This window comes from Hemicordylus capensis, chromosome 2 (genome assembly GCF_027244095.1).
Source record: "Hemicordylus capensis ecotype Gifberg chromosome 2, rHemCap1.1.pri, whole genome shotgun sequence".
Lineage (NCBI taxonomy): Eukaryota > Metazoa > Chordata > Lepidosauria > Squamata > Cordylidae > Hemicordylus > Hemicordylus capensis.
In genome coordinates this window covers 96,184,260-96,206,009 of record NC_069658.1, presented here as the reverse complement: position 1 = coordinate 96,206,009, position 21,750 = coordinate 96,184,260, and positions in this window count along the sequence as shown.

The following is a 21,750-nucleotide window of genomic DNA, read 5'->3' as shown; positions in this document are numbered from 1 at the left end:
GCTGTTGGATAAAACCTTTCACTTTAAGTCCAACTTGGAGGCCAGAATTCTAACTAAAGCAGTGCCAAATAGTCTCCAGTTTAGATCTGCAGCCCAAAGTAGTGATTGAGGTGGGCAGAAATATTTCTTGAACACATTATGTTCAACACAATATGTTGAACACAATATTAAGACTGAAGTTCTGTGGCTGGGCCCGAAGCGGTCGGGGGGTAGTTTTCAATTACCAACCCTTGATAGTGCTTGTTTGATACCTCAGCCTACTGTGAAGAGCCTGGACATGATTCTTGATGCCTCTTTGAATATGGAGGCTCAGATCATGGAGGTCGCTCGAAAGGCCTTCTTTCAGTTATACCAAATACGGCAGCTGCCCCCCTATCTGTCCCCTCTGGACTTGGCCAGTGTGATCCATGCGATGGTCACTTCCAGGTTAGATTATTGCAACTCGCTTTATGTGGGGCTGCCACTGCTCCTAACTCGGAGATTGCAACTGGTGCAGAATGCTGTGGCCAGGGTCCTTACTAAGGCGCCTTGGTGAGCACAAGTGACACTTTTGCTCATTCAGTTGCACAGGTTGCCAGTTGAGTCCCGGGTTAAGTTTAAGGTATTAACCTTAACATTTAAAGCCCTACATGGTATGGGCCCTCCATACCTCTAAGACCGCCTGGTTCAATATGTCCCTCGCCAGGTCCTGAGATCAGCCACAAGTAATGCCTTGGTGATCCCGGGCCCTAGGGAGAGAGCCAGAGCCTTCTCAGTGGTGGCTCCGACTCTATGGAACGGTCTCCTGGATAATATCAGAGCTCTCCATGATCTGTTGGCCTTTCGTAAGGCATGTAAGACTGAAATGTTCCGCCGGGTGTTCGGTCGCTGAGATAGCTGGTCGTAGAGTGATCTTGCACTCCATAGTTATTATGTCATGTGGAATGAGTATTGTATGGGGTTGTGGTTTATGAGGCCATGTAAGATATTTTTATGAAATTGTGTTGCTGTGTACGTTATTGCTTGTAAGCCGCCCTGAGTCCTATGGGAGTAGGGCGACATATAAATCAAACTAAATAAATATTCACCTTTTCTGATGCTATTTGGTGCCGTTGTTTCCCCTAGCTACTGTCATTTTTTTCGTTCCAGGTACCCAAGGATTATATAGTGAATCAGGTGATGTTACAATGCTACCAAGTCAATTAGATTTGGCTATGCCCTGTTGTCTCTGAAGGCAAATGAAGTCAATTGCAAGGACAAAGGCTCTTGGATTAGTCACAAGGGTAAGCCCAGCCTATCAGGGATGACATAGTTAATGGTATGATATCCGTCTGCTGTGTAGCCAAAGAGATTTGGCTATGTGAGACATTATTGGGGGCAAATGAAATGAAGGGTAATGTAAATGAGTAGGTTGATTCTTCCCATGCAACACTGGAAAAATAATCAAAAAGGCTGGATGCAAAGTTTGTTTTTCAACTCCACAGAAAATGTTATAGGAGAAAATGTGAGTAGTTTCAGGTCTGTTCGAGTTCTAACAGGATCTAAGCCAGAACTATCATGAATGGCCTCTTATGGCAGTATCTTATATCAGTTTCACTCTGTTTTGTCCTCAAATGTTGACAGGCTGCTTGGGGAAGCGCAAGCAGCTACATGTGTTGGATTCTTACCTCTTATGGCTTATTGAAAGCTAAAGGGAGAGACTGAGGGAGTTTCATTATGGGAGGGAGGCTTTTCAATGCTGCATTGGTGAGCAGGCCCTTTCTTAAGGATCAGTGCAGGGGCGCAGCAAGGTTGGAGTGGGCCCAGAGACAAGATTTTAAAATCCCCCCCCCCCGAGCTCAGCTCATGAAATAAAGAAATCTTAAATGAGTCTGAATAGTGGTAACAAAAAGCATAGTAAAATTTATATCTATCTCCTATGTGCCACAACAGAACGTCATCCTAAATTATTTTTTAAAAGGTTTTGTAAATTGTGGACGATGCAAGTCATTTAATGGTACTAGAGAAAGACATGCTGTTCTGGTAGCTTCAGGTCTTAACACTCACATCAATTTCGGAGGATGAATACAACTGAAGGAAGCCCGGGCAGGTGCGCAGCTGTGGGAGTCAGTCATGTGACTTGCCTCTCCCCCCCCCACAAGGCAGTGGGCCCCCAGACAACTGTCTGCCCTTGCCCTATTATAGTTACGCCCCTGGTTCAGTGTTAGTAACAGATACCCTTGCTAACTGCTGCCTGCTTACCTCTGTGCCTAACTGTGTTTTTGTATGCAAAAGCTTAGTGTTTTGCCTGTAAATTCAAGTAACGGTGACTATTTGAGGCTTTTGGCTAAAACAGGGGTTTCCAACCGCTTGGAAAAAAAACAAGTGTACTTCTTCTGTTGCAGACTTTTAGCTCAGGTACCAGCAGTGATATAGGAAGATGCTGAAAGGCATCATCTCACACTGTGTGGGGGGAGGGAATGGTAAACCCCTCCTGTATTCTACCAAAGACAACCACAGGGCTCTGTGGTCACCAGGAGTCAACACCAACTTGACAGCACACTTTACCCCATACATAGTGTGTGTGTATACACACAAGTTTACTTGTCTCATTAATTTCAATGGGAGCACTCAGTGCTAATTTTCTGAAGCCTGTCAGTCAGACTGAAAGGAAGGTTATGCTGAGCCTCAGCATGTAGCCAGCCAATTGGAAGCAGAGGAGGAGGGTCTTCACCCTCCTCTGTCCCCTTCTGCAGCAGACACATGCACATCATTAGCTTCAACCCAGCAATCTTCAGATGGGGCAGCCATGACATGGGGAGGCAAGAGGGCACTGAATATCTCCTGGGAGCCACTCACATATCCCTAGGTGTACTAGTGCCCCCTGTTGGGGTTGGGAACCCCTGGGCTAAAACAGCAAAACTTAATAATATTGAAAACTACATCTCAGTAGATTCATACCTCCAGCAACTTAGCCTGTATCGTAAATATCCTGTCAGCAGTTGGGGCTGTCCAGAAGTAGGGAGGAACTTACCTGACTGTTTGACATCTTCCAGGAGAAGAAGCCACCCAGCAGCAGCTCGGGGAGAGGGGAGCAGACCAACAGCAGCACAGTGCCAACACGGAAAGGCTACACAGCTCCATTGGTGGCACAGGTTTGGAAGACTGGGGGGATAGCTAGCAGTTGGACCAGCTAGGAAAGGGGTGGAGCCAGCGGGGAGATGGGAGGCATCTCAGGGAGTGCACAAGGTTATTTAATTTAATATTTATTGAAGTATTTAGCTCTGTGCTGGTGAAGAAGAGACGTGCCCTGCAGGATTGCCTTGGCTCCCCACAAGTAGTAGGACTGCAGGATCAAGGCATGAGAAGGAGGAAAGACCAGGGTGGTTGAACCACCTTCCCACCACATATGAGCCATGACATGGACTGGGCATGCCAGCCCCATTGTATATCCATTGATCACTACACTTGTGTGCTCTTTTCTTTCCAATAACATGAAAGTAAAATAAAACATTAAGGGGGCTTATATGCATTTGAATTGTCTGGTTTGCATACACTAGAGACCAGAATATTTAAGTCTTGCATGTACTTTCCTTCCCACTCCTTTCAGGAGACTTCTGCAAAAATATAAGGAAAAGTGTCCCATGTAAACTACCTCTCTCACCATGTTAGCTCTCACTCACATCCACCCCACCACATACATGCATCCTGAAAAACTATGGGAATGCTGATAAATAGATTCCACTGACATCTAGAAAATTATACTTTCAAACCATCACATCATTTTATTTCAGATAAAAGCAAAAGTCCCATCAGGATCCAGGCATGTTCTGTGTCACTGGGCAGATGATATGATTTAAATGGCTTCTCCACTGGACAAATTAATCTGTGTCTTTGGGGTACTGGTTACTGGAAGAACAGTACTTGATGGATTTCAGAAACAGATCACCAGACCTTCGGCAATGACAATTACAGACGGCAAGATGGTAAATGTGTGTTCTATCTTGCTCTCCTCCCCCTGCCCACACACAATAAGACTGCTAAGGGATATGATGGAAGTGAAAGCTACAACAGAAGAGTCCTCAAAACCAGTTCAAACAATCCAAGGATCCTGATGGCAACTAACACATCTGACAGAGCAACCATGTAACCACTGTCTTTTTGCAGATACAGAATGTCCTATGAGTCACTTCAGGAAAGTTGCCAGAAGTGCAGGCTGGTCTGAACTTTCCCATATATTGGTAACATTTAAGGAATATTTAAGATGTTAAGACAATACAATAAATGCATGTACAACACACACACACAGCAAATTTCAAAGTTTTTGGAAACCATTTTTCCTTTGTATTCTTTATGCCTTACTTTTTTCCTCTTCCGGTGTTTATTGTCCTCTGAGTCCCTCTTTTTTTGGTGTTAGCAGACACAAAGAAGCCAAAGTGAAATAGTTGGAGGAGGAGTATTCTTGCACAGCTTCCATTTATTTCCTTGGTCTGTGCATGGAAAAACTGGAAGGTGTCTCTTATACTGTGTGTGAACACAGGAAAAGTGGTTTCATTATCAATGAAATGAAATTTCATTGATCCCATTAAATCTCTCATCTCATGATCCCATTAAAGAGGAAGGTCCTAACTTCCAGATCAAGGCAATCTTTATCTTCATCTTTATCTTTATCATCTACTACTACTACATTTGTATAAATAGTATCCAGGCTGTATATAAATAAACAATAATTATGAAAAAAATCAAAGGGTAAAAACCTTAAAATTAACAACTTTAAATAGAATTAAAATCAAACAGTTAGACACAATGGAATACCTGGATAAACAAATGTGTCTTCTTGACACTCCTGAAGCCAGATGAGGAAGTCCAATCCCGCATCTCAGTAGGGAGAATGTTCCAAACCTCAGGAACAGCTACCACAAGGGCTCAGCTCCGAGAAGCTATCAGTCCAGCCAGAAGCACCTGTAAATGAACCTCTTTGGAGGATCTTAATAAGCAGTGGAGTCTATACAGGAGGAGGAATGCATGCCTATATTTTTCCATGCTAAGTAAGCAAAGAGACATCTTTTAAAAGTGGTGATTATCTTTATTTAGCAGGGGGAGAACAACTGGCCCTATCCATCCCCAGCACAGCATTCCATTAGTGGCTGTTGTTGGTATCTATCTTATGTTTCTTTTTTTTAGATTGTGAGCCCTTTGGGGACAAGAAGCCTTTTTATTGCACCATGCACTCACACGGTGCTTTACTGGAGCTCCAATGTATCTCGAAACCCCAACCCTCAGAGCAATGGGCAGTAGCCAATGATTGTCTGGGTGGGCAGGTAAATCTGCTCGTCCAAAGGCAAGGAACTGCTCGTCTGTGTAGGAGGTAAGCTTTTCAAGGCGTCCTCCCCTTGCCCCATCAGAGCCCTTTCTCTGCTCGTGAGAAAGGGCTCAATATCTGTTTTTCTGAATCCTTTTTGTCCTGTGGCACACTTACAGTAGCCCCATCCCTGACACAGATATGGCCTTTTTGTGGCACCCAGCCATCACACAATGTTTATTCTTTGTTTGTTTGTTTTTGCTTCCTTTCTCCTCCAGCCTCACATCCCCCCTGGAAGTCAATACTGAGCTCGATAGACCAATGATCTGACTCAGTATATGGCAGCTTCTTATGTTCCTATGCATAAATGATAGAGTGAGCTCCAAAAGCAAGGAGTTTGAGCTGACCAGAGTGACATGCTGACCAGCATCCTTTCTGGCACACTAGTGTGCCATGGGAGATGCTGGTCTACATAGCACTGAAGGCTTTGCCAGTACTGACTGGTACAGAGGACAGCTTTTCCACAACTAAAGAGGTTTATTGCCATGGATTACTCCACATGGGTCTTCCATGGATACTAGATTACCCACAAGAAATAAACATACAGGCCATGAAGATGTCCATTGGGCATGTGCGGCGGCCTCCAAAATGGCCACCACCAGGCAGAGAGGCCTGTAACAGGCCCAAAATGGGCCAAAAATGAATGGAGATGGGGGGGGACATCAGGACACACACACACACACACCTGTTGCTACGACAGCACACACACACACACACACACGAAGACTGGCAATGGCAGTAAGTCTGCCTCCCCCCCTTAAAAAAAATTCCTCCTCCAAGCTGGACCCAAACTAGTTTGGACCAGGACCGGCTCTAGTGTGCACAGAACCAGACCAAACCTAGTTCAGTTCGAGTATGGTTCTACTCAAACTGAACTGAGTTTTCCTGTTTTGTGCACACCCCTACCCCCTGTGAGAAAAGAAACTAGGAGCTTTTATCTTTTCTCCCATGGATGGAAAAGCTGTTGGGAAGAGGCAATTTTGAGCAGAAAAATGGAAGGGCGGGAGATTTAAGCAAACCCTTCCCCTGCTACTTTTCTGCTCCTAGTCATAAGCTCCACAGCTGCTTTTTGCGGGGGGGCGGGGCACATCAGGAGACTGCTCATGCATCTTCTGCACAACATCTAATTTAACCCTTAGTGTATGAGCTTTGAGGTTGACAGCTTCATCATTCCTAAGGAAAGCAGCTGTCAGAAGCTTTCAATGTCATAAGCAGAAGGCTCTCTGTGATATTCTGGAGCAATTCCACTGAGAAGCATGAAGATTAACACAGTGACCTTGGACTTGACCTAACTCTTCATAGAGAGTAGAGCTAGTGAAACAAAAAGTTCACAACATTAAAGAGATATCTCACATTTTTGCACTGCTACAGATTTTTTTTCCTTTAAGAGAGCTCACATCCAGATACAAAAAGTATAATAGCATTGCCTATACAATGAAATAGACTCTTGGTAAATCATACAAGAATATTTTTCTTTGGAGGCACAGGTGAAAACAGTGCCTGAGCCTCATAAGCTCAGTCTTGGTAGTCCCACTGTCATGGCTGAGCTATAGGCAGCAGCAATTAGGTTGCACAAGGCTAGAAGCTGGGATAGGGATACCTAGGCAACCAGTTGGGGTTCTAGGATCAACATAACTAGCCAAAGGTCAGGAACACACTAGAGGCCAAGCCAAGCAGAGAGATCAAGGGAGTAAGCAAGGGCAAACACATCAGTAGCAAAGAGACCCTGAAACTGAGGCATGGTCTGCTTCAGACAAGACACCTCTTATAGGCTGCATTCACACATCACATGGATGGACCCACGGTTCTGCCCTCCTCACCGCCTACTGTGCAGTTACCTGTCCACGTTCAGACGTAACTTCCAGGACCTGAACTACAGTCAGAGAGACTGCAGAAAGGAGGAACTGGCTGCATGAGTGGGGGGACTGGCTGTGTGGCCTTCCTTCTGGAATGAAGAACAGCCCTGGCAGCCAATCACAGCTGGAGCGTGGGAGGAGCTTCCTCCCTCAACTCTGATTAAAGTTCGGTGGGACTCCAATGCATTGTTTGGATGCAATGACACCAACAATAAACCAAAAGTACAGTGGAGTTTGTGGAGGGGAGCCTTGGGTCACTTTTGTGTCCAAACCACAGTTTCATGCTTTTGGACATACAAGAAATTTAACCTCAGGCCCCTTCAACTCCAGTTTCCTGTTACGTGTGAATCCGGACATATTCCTCTTGGCAGGGCAAGACCAGCATAGGGCCTGGAGTGAAACTCAAATGCTGCTGCAGTGCAGCAAGTAATCACAAGGGGCAGTGGTAAACAATCTCAGCCTCAGGGAACTCTGCAAAATTCTGGTTTACAGAACCTCCAGAGACAAGTGTATGACTAGCCACATTCACACTGTGGGTCCCCCCCCACACACACACACATACCACTCTCCCATCTGAATCTGAATGTAACAGAGAGCTCCCTCCTCCCCATCAGCGAGACTGCAGAGTGGAGGAAGAACTGGCTTTTCAGGCTTCCTTCTTCCATGAAGGACAGCCAGTCATGGCCAGAATTGAGAGAGGAGCTTCCTTCCTCAGCTCTTGTTCCAGGGGACGCAGTCTATGGTTCCGCATTCAGATGCAATTCAGGCTGCGTCCAACCTCGGGTTGTGGTGACAAAACTCACTACAACCTGAGGGTTCAGATTGAAGTCACAAATCTGAAACCTCAGGTTCATAGGAACGCCAAATCCCATTTTCCCGCATTCAGATGTATTGCTCACAGAACCTCTGGCCCATTCAACTATGGTTCCGCATTACGTGCAAATGCAGCTACTGTGTAATCCACACAATTGCCTTTCTGAGTTTAATATAGGGGAAATCTACAGAGCAGGGGAAAGCACCCACTTTCCCCAGGGCACATTCCACACTTGGTTCCATGCTATAGCATTGAACTAGTCTCTATTTGGGCAAAGCCAAGAGAAGGCTTTCTCAGTTGTGGCACCCAAGATTAAACAGTCTTCCAAGAGAGGCATATCTGGTTGCGTCTTTGTTTGCCTTTAGATGGGCATTAAAGATAACTTTTCTAATGGGCTTTAATCAGGATTTAATTCATTGCTTTTGTTGTTGGGGTGTTGATATGTTTTATTTTGCTGCTTTAAGTTTGTTTGTTTTTACATTGAATTGTTTTTTAGATGGATCTACCATATTGATTATTATTTTGTTTGTAGTGTTATGCTGACTTTGTCTTTGTCAGGTGCCCTGAAAAGCCCAACATACATTAATTATTGTTATAGTTGTTAATCTAAACCAGACCCTCCTAATTGTAACATGTGATTCTGTAACTGTGTATCAGAGTTGATACTGGTACTGCCTTGCATTGCTCTCTCCCAACTGTTATACACTTAGATCAATGTACACCCACAATTACCTGCATATACCTCCTTCTACATGATCAACATGTTCTATATACCCTGGGACAAAGTTACTTTAAGTACTGCCTGTGCCTATCCTCCTTGCTTGGGTCGTAAAGTCCTAGTAACAGGCCTCGCTCACTAGGCACAGATCCAGTTTGTGAGGGACAAGCCCTTGTCTGTGGTGACACTACAGCTTTGTAATTCCATACCTGAGGAGATATGCCAGGTCCCCACAATTAAACAACAACAACAACAACAACAGGCCCTTAAAACATTTTTTCAACTGGATTGTAATTAGTTTTTATGGTAGTTTTATAATTTTTCATATCCTGCTGCTTTTGCTATCTTATTTACTTTTCTGTATATTTGGATTTCTTGTTTTTATATATTCTGTTTTATGTAAACTGTGTTGGGTAAAAATCATTCATAGGGGAAAAAATCTGTGTAGATATGTTGTATATGTGTACACTTAAGAATGTGTGTGAAGTAGCCCTTAGTCATGACTAACTTTCACTTAATAGGGTTCAGTGATTTCAACAACAGTTGAAATCTGTCAAAAGGTTTCTTCCCTGGAAGGTGTAGAGGCCCCTTGCAAAGATAATGGCAGAAATGTTGGAAACTCAGAGAGATGAGAAAAGAATCATTGTATTATACAGTCCAGACTCCTCTGCAAAGGCTACAATTGGCACACATCTTTTAATTAAGCCAGCAAATAGTTTCTTTTGATGGCTGTTTGCTTTCACTGGAAATGAAAAATGAATATTAATGCTATACTCAAGATTTGATCATGTCAGTTTTTGGATGTTGCTGCCAAGGTCTCCTGCTTTTTTCTTAACATAAATAAGCTAGAAATAGCACCGAGGTGCACACTAACCACTAAAAGGCTTTCTGTTTACATAGCAATATATATTTTCTGGTCTTGCCGCCAAGCAAGTGTCAAGAAGTACAGATAATGGAATTTACTGCATGTTCCTCCCTGCCTTGTAACATGCTCTGGAAAAAATAAAATAAAACAAAACTTAGATGACCTGTATTGCCATAATTCTTCAGCTAAGGTCTCAAGAAAAGTACAATTTGCTGGAGAAGTCTCAATACTCTGAAGGAGAAGCTAAATTGGAAATGAGGAATGGATAGGAGTCCAAAAACTACAGAGCTGTACTCTTAAGGACAAGTCCACACACTGAAATCAACCTGCAGCATCAAGTGGTCAGTTATATGTGTGGAGCAGCTGTCACGTGAGTCATCATATCATCCCAAACACAGTCTGAGTAATCAAGTGATGCCCAGGTTTGTGCAAGCCAACCCTTAGAAAATGTTCAGAAGATGATCATATTCACGCCACCACTGCCCCTTGTTCTCAAAGGCACCAACTCTTTATGCAGCTCTTTGCCTTGAACGAAGCTCCCGGACCTACTACACACCCAATGAGCAATGTGAGGATGCAGGAAGTGGGATTGTGACCAGTACTGATACCTGCTTCAGCAGGGGGCTGAAGGTAGACCTCAGAGGACTGGCTCAGATGAACACAGACCCCTACATGTGATAAAATTGACGCCGTGGTAAAAGCATGCCTGCCCCAACATTACTACGGATGTGCCAATGTACTCTCAGCACATCCTCTAATCTGTAGTGTGTAGGGGGTGATTCAGATGACCCCCCTCACATGCAATTAGAGGACATGCCACAAGTGCCTAGGCACATCCATAATGACGTCAGGGCAGGCACATTCTCACTGCAACCTCAACATTATCGCATATAGGGGTCCATGTTCATCTGAACCAGTCATGCGAAGGTGGTTGCTCCAATCTCATTCCAGATTCTAGTGGTTCTTTTTCTCACAGTTGCTACCACACAAGAGCCACACAAGTAAGAGCTACACAAGACAATATGAGGTCGAGGCCTGCCTCTTTCTTTTTAAAAATGTAAATAGCAGCTGCACAAGGATCTGGATTGGGACCACGGCAAGAATGGGAAGCTTTAACAGTTTGCCCTCACCATGGTATTGATTTGGATTCCCCTAATCCACCCCCACAGATGCTATTTGCCTTCAGAGAGAAGCTCTCACTGGTACCAATCCAATGGTATTAAAAAAAATAACATTAACATAAATGCACGCACACACATACCCAAAGAAAATGCCACAAGGCTATTTTCATTCTTTCCTGGTATGCGCCAATATCTAAGATCCTGACTGCTGCATTTCTCTAGACAAAAGGCATCATATCTAATAAATGAGAAAAGATCTAATTTTATAAAATTGTGGACAACAATACCTAGAAGGCATTCTAGTAATAGGATCCTTTCCAATTCTCCCATACGTGTTTTATTTATTAGATTTACATAACTATGCTCACAGAAATGGATACATTTCTTCCAGCCGAGGCAGGCATAATGAGCTTTAGATGATGTGTTATTACATTAAAATTATAGGTGAAGAAGTGTCACATTCTGTTGCTGGTTTCTTCAAGGCCACCAGGGCCTGCATGAGTTCTTCTAAACTGCTTGCATATTACCTACTGCAGAGATTAGACAGTAGAGTCAGCAGAAGGACACAATTTGTTTCATGAGCAAATAAACAAACAATATCTGGCTCCTTCTTTGGCTACTGTACTTAAAAAGAACATCTAAAATCAACACGGATGCTTTTGGCCATAAAATTATAAGGCAAGCAAATGGACTGAGATAACTCTATGAGCCTTAATTGCATGCTTGTAAAGTTACAGGCAGGGTTTTTTCACTCAAATATAGCTTGAACTCAAATACCGTTGAGCAGTGAAAGACCACATTCCCTGTTCCTCCTGTCTCCTTCCATGTGCTTCCAAGTGGCATGTGATCAGATAACGATCGCCCTGAGCCATTTTGGAAGAGCGGTATAAAAATCAAATAAATAAATAAAAATGCCATTCTTAGGACAATAATGTGTTGGATTTCTAGAGAGCCATCCTTTAGTAACAGAAGCCATCAAATATGAAGGATGCAAATTGCCCTATTGGATGAATTCACCCCTTTCATTTATAAGCTTTTTTGTGATTATCTGGACATGGGAATCTACTGTCATGAGTGGCCTATTGCCTCCGGAAATTACCTCATTGAAAGATGGAAAATCTAGCATTTGCTCTTACTTAAACAGATCATGTATATTTATTCACCTATTTTGCCCTAACAAAGGAGCATAGGGAGCTGCCTCATGCTGAGTCAGGGCGTTGGTCCATCTGGCTCAATATTGTCCGCACTGACTGGCAGTGGCTCTCCAAGGTTTCAGTCCGGAACCTGCCCAGCCCTACCTGGAGATGTGAGGGATTGAACTTGGGATCTTCTGCATGCCAAGCAGATGCTCTACCACTTAGCTATGGCCCCTTCTGATAGTACTCTGTTTTTGAAACAAATACTACCCTAGCATCTTTTAGAAGTTACATTAGCCCCGACAAGCTTAGTTTTCCCCTAGTAAATAGCAGCCAAATCAGAGGCCTCCACAGATTGCTTCTATGGTGGAAGGGGAGAGTTAGAAGTCCCAGCCCCTGCCATGGTCCCTATCCATTAGGCTCCCAATCTGGGGGTAGAAGGACGACCCTCCAGCTCAACTGCTATTTTCCAAGGAAAAACTGAGCCCGTCAGGGCTAATGCTGCTTTAACTGCCACATGTAAGTTTGACCCTAAAACTGTGGGCAGAGCCTTATTGTGTCTTTACTTTTTATATAGGGCCTAGCAATGACAATTTTTTGTTTATTTATTCTTGTGAAGCAACTGGTTCAAAGCGTGCTCCTTACTAAGACTGATAATACTCTGTGTGTGTGTGTGTGTGTGTGTGTGTAACCTAACCCATATAAGAGAGGAAGAACATTCGTATGTGTATGGAAGTAACAGCCTTTGGGTGTGCTCTTTGCCGTGAGCTCTTTTAGTATCATGATCTAAAGTTTGTCCTATCAGCCAATGCCTCAAAGAAAGTGAGGGTATGCATTTGGATAAGACTCAAAGCAACCACAGTTAGTTGCTTTGTGTCTTGGATTTAGCCACCTGAACCTGTTCACAAAACAGATTCAGTGTAGAGATGTGCAGAACCAGTTCAATTGTGAACCAAACTGCCACAAACCGGGCTGGGTTGAGAGGTTCAATCGTGAACCATTTCGAAGCTGTTCGACAAACTGACTGGTCCAGCCGACTGGTTCGACCAAACTGGTTCACATACCTGTGGTTCGGTCCAAATTTGATTCAATTCTGACCGAATTGCACCAAACAGTTTGTGGATACCCCTAATTCAGAGATCTACCTTTCCTCCACTTGTGCTCTGAGTTCTTTGCTATTGCATCAACATCTTTATGATTTCTGTCACTTGTGTCCACTGCCATCCTATTTTGTGCCACCATATTAATGTTCATACAATTGCCATTTTGACAGCTGTGTATGTATACTGGTATGTAGCTACATACCCCAGATGGTAGTAGCAGTGGCAGAAGCTGGAGGAAGATCCCAAAGATAGGTTCAGGAATAACAGACAGGGACAATACAGTATAATAAGCAGGTGTCCAGTAGAGAAGGCTGTTCCCAGTTATTTACATTTGTATTTGTGTGTCTAAATTCCTGAAAACAAATGCAAATATAATTGACCCCATTACTAATACTATTTATGTATGTATTTATTAAATTTATACACCACCTTTCTACTAGTAACCCTCTAAGCAGGGTGCAATAGTTAATAATAAAATACAGTGGCAGACATCCAGATCAATATTGCTTATTGCAGTGATATTGCGCTTGCTTGTTCTCGTAAGTCAGGAGCTTGCATTCCAGACTTGGTTGTGCTGGTGCAATAGGCTGTGCTGGTGCTACCTGTGGGGCACCTCTGGTTGTCTTTCTTGCTCCACATATGTTGCAAGGAATGATGCAACGCTATCAGCTAGCCTTGTGCAAAAACTCTTGCACAAGTAGACTGAAAGCACAACTATCTGGATGTCAGTCAGAAAAATACTATGCCAATTAAGAAATGCATTGTTAAAAAAAATTAAAATGAAAGCACAGAAGATTCAAAGACTGACAGTAACAAAACAACAAGAATCCAAAAAAGGCCAGTTAAGCACCAGAAGCTTGTCTGGAGAGGAGTATTGGGTGGTGTTTTTTAAACATACTGGTGAAAGGCAGCCAGCAAAGGGACCTGCTGGGTTAAGAGTGTTTCCTAACCTATGCACCACCACAAAGAGGCCCAGCATAAGCATCTGCAGAACCTTTTCCAGAGGTGGCAAAGGCATGGGTGATGCACCCTGTGCTGCGCTCCAGCTCTCTCTTGCTCATTTGCTCACTCGCTTCCCATGCCAGAGCTGCTGCTGCTGCTGCTTCCTGGGGCTGAGCTGAGGCTTGTGGTGCATTCTCCACCCCTTTCCCCTTCCTTCCCTTCTTCCAGCATTGCAGGAAGCCAAGGGGGACCATTCTTAGTCTGCATGCTTAGAATTGCAGGCTTGTCCCCACAAACCTGCCTAGGACCAGACTGTAAAAAGTTGCTCTGCAACACCATCACACATCTGTTGGAATTTTACTGTGAAACTAAGCATTGTCCCTCTTCTTACCTAAGGCATACTTACCTCCAGAGGCATATCTAGGGAAAATATCGCCTAGGGCAAGCACTGAAATTGCGCCCCTGTCCAAACAGGAATGATGGGACTTGTAGTCAACAATATCTGGAAATCCCTGTTAAAAGGAACACTGTACCATCTAGACATGGTTGTTGATCAAAACCTGAAAACATGAGCCATCTCTGTTAAAGACTTAGAACAACAGTCAGGAGTTATGTGAGGATTCCAAGCGTCATTTTCTCTGTCTCATCTCATGCTTTTTAAAAAACATGACTTTGTCCTAGAGGATCACCTCCCCAAATAGCCACTAGCAAAATAGGGGAAGAAGAAGGTGGCGGGGGCAGGGTGGGAGAATCTATAAACCTGTGAATGATTCCTGCCAGCCTTTGTCTTGTGATGACTGTTGGCTCATGATGGGGTATATGTGCATTGACCATTCTAGTGCTTACTTTGACACCAGGAGGAAGAAGGATACATTAGTTTGCCACACTAGACAGAGGAATTTGCAACAGGAGCAGACAGACAGGTTCTGCAAGGGCCAAAACCATCCCCTGCCAGACTAAGAAATCATTGTAATTTGCCCCTTCCTGTCACAAGCAGTGTGGTGTTCTTTTATTATTGACTCTAACTCTCAGATATCCCAGTCATGGATGGAAAATTCAGGGTCAATTAACAAGAGACACATTTTCTACATGGGAGTTTCTTCTGTGCAGGTGTTGTGCAGAAACCCATGTGTAGTGATCAATACATATGTATCTATTCTGCCAGGGGCATAACAAGGTTGGAATGGGCCCAGAGACAAGATTTTAAAATGGGCACCCAGCCCCTCAAAGTCCAGTGTGTCCACACACCCCAGGCCCCCAAGGATTTAAGTCTGATATTTCAAAATAAGTATGCTACCTGGAAATACATTTCACTGAATACACACATGCACACTTCACAATGTATAGTGATATACATTGAGTACTATATATTTGTGCTACTTTTAATGCCTAGAACACACTAGAAACACTAATTATTAAAATAGCCCCCTTGCTGCAGATTAGCAAAGGAGATTTTCAGCCATGCAGGGTGAGCCTATGTTTGTTTTCTCAGAATTCTGAACAAATTCTGTAAAGTTTGATTCCAGGAGGTTTTTCACACGGGGCTTTTAAAGCCCTATAACACACATTTCCTCTGGAATGGAGGAGCTGCATTCACATGTTGGCCAGATTTACCCTGAAGTCCCTGAGAGTTATTGGGGAGCAGTTTACACATAAGAAAAACAAAACAAAACAAAACAAAAGCACAACACATGCTTCACAGTTCTCACTCAGACCTTCTGGGTTACAAAACAACTTGAACATAAGTTCATTTATGAATGAATGAATGAATGAATAAATAAAATATTGTTCCAGAAGTTTTTGTAATTTTCTTCCATGAAACAAGCCAATTAGAGGGATTTTTAGATAGTTTTTGCTTTTAAAGCCAGCAAAGTTTCCACTCTGTTTTAAATATTCAGACTTCTCAGTCTCCCCCACCCCCACCCCACCCCCCATATCAAAGCCCTATGGCAAGTAGATCCCTATATGGGGGGGGGGTAAAACCACAAAAAGGAATTCACAGTCTACCTGGCAAAAGCTGTGCTGGATGGTCTGGGCAGAGGGTCTGCTGCTGCAGAGAACTTTGCCTGCCTTCTTCTTCCTGGCTTCTTTGGGGCCTGCTGAGTTCACGCTTCAGGGAGGCCTACACGGAGGCCTCTCTGTAAGCCCCTCCCACCCACTGATCAGCTGAGAGGTGGGGAGAGAAGAGCTGCTCTGCAGTTTGCAGGCCCAGCCAGAGGCCGATCCTAGGCCTCGCAGAAGGCAAGCAGGATGGCAAGTGGCTGAAACCCAGCTCTAGGATAATCAGCAGGAAGCACAGAGAGCCTGGAGCACTGGAAGAGCCAGTCAGTTCACCTTAGAGGTAGCAAGCGAGAGAGAAGCAAGTCTTTCTGGCAGTGGGGCAGCCAGTCCATCCGGTCTCCCAGTGCTCTCAATCCTCTTCCTCCCCTTGTGGGTTACCGATGGAAGTAGTACCTGCAGGACAGCCACCCGGTAGTAAAGGTAGGCAAAGTATGGGAGGCTCAGTCTGGGGGGTGGGGTGGAGAATGTCTCCCCTTGCTCTCCATCTGGACACCCATGGTCCCAGGTCACTGCTAGTTGGACTTCTAATGATGTCCTTTTATGCAGCCTCTTCACTGCTTTCAGTTCAGAAACCTGGCCATTCAGGCTACATTAGTATGTCCTCTTCAAGCTTCACTGTACTTTACTTGACATGTCCCTTTCCCTTCCCCCTTTTTGCCTGTGCCCCAGAGCTGCTCAACTTTGTACCGCCTGCACATGTTGGCCTACAACTCCCATAATCCCTGGCTATTGGCCACTGTGGCTGGGGATTGTGGGAGTTGTAGTCCATAAACAGCTGGTGGGGGCTATGTTGAGCAGGCCTGCTGTACACCCATCTTGTCCCTCAAATCTACTCACACAGGCTTGTATAGATAACAAAGATTCTAACTTTAATTTCAGGTGATGAGACAAGAAGGCTATTCACATGACCAGGAGGTGGGGGGGGGGCAAGGCTGTGCAAAATTTACCTCCCCCCCCCACCGATGATCCTGCAAAATTGGTGGGAGCACAGATTGCGCTCCCGCACAATCTGTACTGCTGCATGCAGAGTGGATCTCCAGGGGCAAGGATGATGCGTCCTGGCCTCCATGTATCCCACTATGCACTGCACAATGAGTATATACCCCGTTTCAGCCACCGCTTTTTGCATTTTATATATTTCACATTTTATACATTCATTTTTTTTTAATACAGCTGTTTGATAATCTCATAGCTACCCTCTTTTCAAAGGATAGCAGCTTTATAGTATTATAATATAGCTTTATATTATTAGAGTAGTAATTTTAAAGTAATATAGTTTTATGGTTTCATAATTTGTTTTTATTATTTTGAATCATGCTCTACAGTTCTGTCTTATGCTGGTCTTGGACAGTAATAAAGATGATTGATTGATTGATGAGTGCGTTGGGGAATATCCCCATGAAACAGGTGCTCTAGGCACCCATCTCTGTGTGTGTTCAGGCTGCAAGCAGCCTGAGCACACACACAATCCCGGTGCCAGGCTTAAAAGTGGAGTTAATAAAACCCAGCTAAACCCTGGGCTTAAAATTGGGTTAGGTGGGTGGGCAGTGCTGGGATCCGTATGGATCACAGTGCTGTGCATGAGCAGCCTAACCCAGGCTGGGCTGCCCTAGCCTGGATTAGGCTGCTCATGAGAACAGCCTTACGTACTTCTTTATATGAAATATCATTTCCAAGAAGGTGGTGGCAGTAACAGCAGACACATCTTTTCACACAGATTCAACTTGCATACCCAGAATGACTTTGTAGCTCTGCATAGTGTTTCCTAATGGATTGAGCACAGTCATGGCCATGGACTCATTCAGCAGCTCCTCTCACAGCTAGGTCGGCCAGATTCTCTAAGATCTGTGGGGAAACCACCATGCAAGTGTATGAAGTCTAAACCCTGTGCAGAGGAGTAGCTATAATTGAGTGGATGGGTTCAAAGAACCCAGCCCCGCCTCCAGCTCCACCCCTCCCTATTTTCTTCATTATGACCCTCACTCTGAGGGGCCTCCGGGGAGACAGGAGAACACAGGCCAGGGCCCCTCTCCCTTATTTATTTATTATTTGATGGATTTTTATACCGCCCCAAACCAAAGTCCCTAGCTACACCCCTGACCCTGCGTCTAACCATTGGGATGTTCTGGCTCCTCCTAGATTGCTGAACAGCAGGAATGAGTCATGACAATGAGTAGCAAGCAAATGCTAGAGAGACCGCTCTGGATCTGCATGTCTTTACCCTGTCTTTGGCAGTCTCTGACCTACTTCTTGAAGGGCCCTAAGTAGCAGAAAGAGAGAATGAGCCACCGGAGAGAAGCTGATGGGGGCCTGCCTAAGCACACCAGCCAGCAGTCATTACAGGAAAGTGTTTTGCAGAGGGAATACAAATTCATCCACAGAAAGCAAAATAAACACCAGAAAAATCAGCTGCACAGAGTAGCTCATATAAAATATGAATGTGGGCAAGGTTTGCAAGTCCTGAGGGATTCCAGCTCTATGAGCTTACCACTAAAAAATGCAGGCCCCAGCTCAGAGCTACAATAAAAATGCTGAAGCGAAAGACCAAAAAACTTTCTCAATGTACCAAGAGAGCTGTATAAGTGATTGCGGCCCACAACCTCTCAGCTGCTCTCACAGATGATGGCTGTTTGTTGGTGGTTTTCCAAGGTTGCGATGCCCTCTCGGCTGTGTTTGGGATGGGCAGAAAGGGAGACAAGATACATCAAAATGCATTCCGCTAACGAATGTTGAGATAATATTTTGCTAAGGGGTTTTCAAAAGCTCTCTCCAGATGTTTGACTTGGCAGAGAAGAGTTCAGCAGACTTGCTTGAAGCTCATACTCCTGCAAAGCTGCAGCTCCACATTTTACACATTTTTAATTCTTTTATATCACTTGTTCTTTGCTCCTCTGAAACCCATTAGTACGTGAGCCAAGGGCCCAGAAAAAATCCATTTGGCAACCAAACACCTTTTTAATGTCTTTATATATACCAAACTCGACTTTTAAATATATTTTCAGTCACCACAGAGATGGTATAAATTCACCCTACTGATGAATAGGATTCGCCCTAGTCCCTGACAGCCATTGGAAAACCATTCAGATGCACTATTTACCTTCTTGATCTGGGGGTTTCTAGAATGTTATCTGGTTATTATTTCCTGAGTTCTAACTGGTGTCCATATCTTAGTGTTCATATCTTTTAGCATGGTCTTCAGCTCAGATAGTTTTAATAACATGAGTTGGGAGGGGGTCATCTTCGCTGGAACCAAAATGGAATGCTCTTTGCATTCCTCCCACCACCACCACTTTGCTCCTTCATTCACTCCATTAACTCTAGTCAGGGCTACCCCATGATGGACCTCTTCATCAGAGTCTGAAGTTTTATCTTAGAGCTCATTCACTGCTTACTAGCTAAGACAGCATTCAGCCATAGCTTTCCCCCAAGGAAAATAAGATGTATGGAACTTGGTATACCCAAATGGGTGGTTTGAAGGAGTATTACTTCCAGTAAGCAACCGCCCACTGCTTACTAGAAGTAGCCCTAAAGTACCCCGTCCTGCTATTTTGGAACATTTGGAGGAACAGCCACAGTCCAAGCACCAGACGGGGGAAAGGGGAGAGATGGACACCTTCCTCTCTGCTTAGCACCACCAGGTAAGGGGGCTTGAGCGGAAGGATCAGACCTTGTCACACTTCCGATGACGTTAGTGGGAATATGATGGGGAGCTCTTTGGCTTATAATTGGAGTAGGAAATAACGAGACTTGTTTCCAATTTGTGAGGAAAATAGCCTGGTTAGCCAAACCCAGTTACAAATCAGGCCCAAGAGAGTTCACTTTCTGCTTACTTTTTCCTCAGTATTATCATGATCCCACTTGACATCATCTTTTGGCCCTTGACCTTCTGTCTCATATCAAGACTCTGCTTCCGTTTTGAACTTTATGTTGATACTTTTCTCCTTATCTTCTGTTTATTTAAGAACAATGTTCTCATGAATTCCTCCAAATAGTTAATCCATCTTTTGAAAATTACAAAGTCACTGATAGAAAATGAAGCTGCTGCATCCTCAGCATTAGATAATCTGCCTCTTACCTTGGTGTTTAGAGCTGAGCTTCTAAAATAAACTCATTCTTATTTTATTTTTACTTTATTGAAAATTTGCATCTAGGAAGTAGGCTGACTACCTGCATTAGCCAAAGAACATCACATTTCCTTTTGTAATATTTGTATTCATGGTTTGGCATATCTAGTCCTTCAAGTTTCTACTTGCATTGTTAAATGCACAGGAATTTTGACAGTTCATTGATTCCCACTTAAAGTTTACATAAACAGTATAGCACAAGATTGTTTTATTGCCTCTAGTATACTTTGATCAAGGGCATTCTGAGTCAGCCCTTAAATATTCTGAAACACGTAGCCTAGCTTAATCTGGCTTTTACAGTTTAAGTTTCACCTTTAATGTAAACTGAAATGTACTTTTCCTTGTGAGTTATTTCAAACTCCTGCCCTCTTCATTAAGGGAAAATAAATTCTTCAATTTGTGGCAAAAACAGACCTTTCAAATCCAATTTCTTCAGGCTAGGAAGCACTGTGAACTTCACCTGATTAATTTATATCTCAAACCAGCATGCAGTGTCTCCCAAGGTATAATCCCTAGCCACAGACTGGCAGCATCCTGCTGGGCATGTCTCTTTAGTGATATCAAGACTTTCCATAAATTAAACTTCTCAGTTTGGAGGAAATTCAAGTAATTACCTGAATTTCAAAATATTAAGATGCAACCCACCTCTAGTTCGTGGTTTGCTTGCTATTTGTGACCTCTGAAAAATCAGGGTGAGGAGGCTTGTTCTGTTCTTTCATTTACAAACTGTAAAGGATAAAGTATGCAGTTGCTGTAAACCACCCAGAGATGGAGGTTTGGGGCAGTGTACTAATCTAATCTAATATAATCTATTACAATACAATACAATACAATGCAATACTCTGCACACTCTGGGATGGAGCATAACTACTGTCAATATGTGGTATTTCCAGGCAACACTGGAGACAGTAAAATATGTGACATCCCATATGCCTTAGATCTCCATTACAGTCAGCAAGGTTGGGACTCAGTCATCTGAAACTGAGTTGCAAACCATACAGTGTGCAGAACATTCAAAATATACTAACCGTCTCTCAAGATCTTAATTAAATTCCCCTATGGTAATGGTGCAGCGGGGAAATGCTTGACTAACAAGCAGAAGGTTGCTGGCTTGAATCCCTGCTGGTACTATATCGGGCAGCAGTGATACAGGAAGATGCTGAAAGGTCACCATCTCACACTGTGTGGGAGAAAGCAATGGTAAGCCCCTCCTGTATACTACCAAAGAAAACCACAGGGCTCTGTGGGCATCAGGAGTCGAAATCGACTTGATGGAACACTTTACCTTTATGGTAAACAGGAAAAGTTGCCATTGTGTTTTGGAGTTGGTTTTTCATTTCTTAGTTATTGCAAAACATAGCCTATATTCGGTCAAGTGGCTGTCTTCCACAGATTTCACTCCACCCTTGCCATTTCCCCCCATCCAGAAACTGCTGTAGCTTTCACTTTTAAGTTTCACTATCCTGCCATATGCAGCAGTAGAAGTCTGATAATTGTCTTTCATGTTTTCTTACCTTCACTCTTATTATAAAACTAGTATTTTTAAGCCCGTTATGATAACGGGCGCTAGCTTTCTCTCCCGCCTTTAAATGGTTTTTTTAAAGTGGTTTTTTTTTTCCTTTGTCTCTCTCTCTGGTGTTTTTTTTTTTTTTTTCATTATCCCCTCCTCCCTCTGTCCTCCCGCCACCCG